The sequence below is a fragment of the Arachis ipaensis genome, chromosome B3 (assembly GCF_059453495.1).
Source record: "Arachis ipaensis isolate K30076 ecotype BB chromosome B3, ASM5945349v1, whole genome shotgun sequence".
Taxonomy (NCBI): Eukaryota; Viridiplantae; Streptophyta; class Magnoliopsida; order Fabales; family Fabaceae; genus Arachis; species Arachis ipaensis.
The window spans coordinates 42,626,152-42,629,229 of record NC_142438.1 but is presented as its reverse complement, the minus strand read 5'-3'; the positions used below and the strand labels follow the sequence as shown (position 1 = coordinate 42,629,229).

The 3,078-nt window shown below is 41.5% G+C and overlaps 1 pseudogene; it reads left to right on the top strand.

Annotated features, from left to right (window-relative positions):
* Positions 1–567: 567 nt before the first annotated feature.
* LOC148570427 (uncharacterized) lies at positions 568–2,490 on the top strand (annotated as a pseudogene).
* The last annotated feature ends 588 nt before the right edge of the window (positions 2,491–3,078 follow it).

Sequence of the window (3,078 nt, the reverse complement as noted above, 5' to 3'; positions counted from 1 at the left end):
TGGCTCAAGTCAATTCATCTACTTGACTTTCCTTTAATTAGTAAGGGTTAACTAAGTGGTAGCAATGAACAATTCTCATCACAATTGAGAAGGATAACTAGGATAGGACTTCTAATTTTCATACCAAACCAAGAGCCTTTTATAGTTGTTAGTTTATTTTCATTGCCATTTACTTTTCATGCTTCTTATCCAAAACCCCAAAATAACTCATAACCAATAACAAGACACTTTATTGTAATTCCTAGGGAGAACGACCCGAGGTTTGAATACTTCGGTTATTAATTTTAGGGGTTTGTTTTAGTGACAAACAACTTTTTGTATGAAAGAATTAGTGCTTGGTTTAGAAACTATACTTTACAACGAGATTTTATTAGTGAATTTCTAAACCGTCAAAAATCCGTTCATCAAAATAGCGCCGTTGCCGGGGAATTGCAATGGTGTTATGTTATTGGTTATTGTATATATGTGAATAGTGTGAATATGTTTGCTTTTGTTAGCTCTTGCTAGTTTTAGGATTTAATTTTCTTGCTTCTTATTTGATTTTGTTTTCATTTTCTTCTTGCTATCATGAATTCTCACCTTGGCTATGAGTTTGGTTATCAACATGTTGTAGGAAATGAGGACTATAATGAAGATGTGTATCAAGAATGGGATGACCAAAGGTGGAAGGAGCCATATGCATATGATCAATCTTCATGGCAACAACCTCCACCAATGCACTATGAAGAATATCCATTCTATGATGCATACCAATCCAATGGTTATGGTGAATCACCTTGTGACTTTCAAGAACCACCACCATATGCCTATGATCCATACCCTCAACATAACTCTCAACCATACTCACAAGCCCTTTCTTACCAACCATCTTCATATGACCCTAATCCATATCCATCCTACCAACAACCATATGAGCAATATGAACCACATATAGAGCCACCACCATTCCAACATCAATATTTTCAAGAGCCACCTCCTCCACATTATTACCAAGATGAACCACCTCCAATATATGAAAATTTTCAACCACAAGATGAATACTACTTTCCACCACAACCTCCCATGGAAGAATACTCGTATCCATTGATCCAAGAGCCACATGATCCTAATCATATTATCCAAAAGGAACAAGAGTCAAGGGATCGTCTCAAGGAAGCATTGGATCAATTTCAAGCAACCATGGAGTGTGTTGTGCAACAAGTGGAAAGAGTGGAGAATATTGAACCACCAAAACTCTACCAAGAAGAACCATCTTCCTACTATGAACCCTTCCCCCAAAATGATGAATCATTCCGTCCACCCCAACCTCCAATGGATAACATCCTTGGTGTTCTTGTTCAAGGGCAAGAAGAGATGAAAAGGGATGTGCAAAATTTCATGGCCGCCTTGGATGCGGTAACAAATCAATTAGCCTCCCAATGCTTGAACACTCAAGGAACTCCCATGGCTACATGTGGAGAATCGAATGAAGGACAAAGCATGAAGGAGAGATTGGAAACTCCGGTGGGAAATGACGGAAGTTGCTTTGTATTGGAATAATTGGAGGAAGCTTTAATTGTTGAAGACAAGGAAGAAGTGGTAGAAGACTTAGGAGATACGGAGCCTCCATGGGAACATAGAGTTGAAGAAAATCCCTCCAAGATGATTGAAATTGATGCTAGGGAGGAAAATGCACACCTTCCAAGGCATATTCCATATGAAGACTTGGATGGGATAGAGCAAGAACTGAGTTCCCATGGCAATGAAGAGCAAGCATCAAGTCCTAGTGGTGGAGAATCCTTTGAACTTGAAGAACCTTCTCCCGGTGCATTTGAAAAGGTTGTGGAGGTAAACTCCTTTCACCCTCCCAATTATAGTTTGATTAAGGGAAAAGGCTTAGATAGTTTGAGTATTAATGAACAAAGGATTGAATTAGAGAAATCTTGTGAAGAGGTGGAAGTCCCTAGAAATAGAAGAACGGGGGTTGGTTATGCTTTGTCAAGATCTTTGGAAGCATCTTTGCCTAGGTGGCCATCTACTCCCTCACTTGAGTGGGTAAAATTTATTTCTATTAGCTTTATTGTCCCACTTGAGTATGGCTTGCTTGAAACGGATGGTCAACTTAGGATCCTTTGTGGGATGAAGCGTAAGCGAAAGATGTTTCGTAGTTGGCGTTGCAAATCAAGGCTCATTATGGTTGATGCATCAAACATGAGATATAAAGGTTGGAGTAGTGCTCAAATAGATGGGTCTAGGAGGGTTGTTGGCCACTATATAGAGAATTCACCTTACTCACCACCCGGTTGGACTAATAATGATGATCAACCTCAAGACGGGTGTGAAAATAAAGTGTGGGATCCCGGATTACAAGAAGAGGATCAACTTTGGGAGCCCCAAGCTTGTGAAGAACTCCATCAAGACTTGGCTCAATCCATGAAGAATCTTGGGGCACAATGGAGAACCAAGCATTGGTGGGAGTTCCAAGATGAATACAAGCACAAGTCACCTTGATGAGGAGCTCCCCATAAGTCCAACTTAAGGACAATAAACAAAAGTGCTAGGTGGGAGACAACCCACCATGGTAAAATCTTTTCATTTTCTCTTTTATAAATATTTGGTAGAATTGGTCTAATTTCATGTTTTGTTTAGATAGTTGAGTTTAATTGGTAGTTTAGTATGTTAAATAAGGTTTTATGGTATTTTGGTAGCTGTTTGGAGGTTTGGAATGCTTGTATTGATGCAAAAACATAGCAAAAATTTTTGAAAAAACAGAGCACCATCCACGCGTACGCGCACTTCAAGCATTCTCGACCACTTACGCGTCCGCGTACATGGCGCGCGCGCGTAGATGCAAAAGTTCCACTCCCCGCTAGCAAACCCGAGAGTTAGGCCTTCACTGTGCGAATGTTGAGCCCCAGGCCCAACACCATCCGCGCGTCCGCGCACCTGGCGCGTACGCGCCCATCATGCTGAATTCGCAATACACGCGCAAGCGCACATGCCGCGCGCGCGTCGATTAGGCCACCTGCACTCTTGGTACTTTTACCAGAGAGTTGTGCCAACTCTGGGCCAACATTAGGCCGCCGGCCTGGCTAGCCA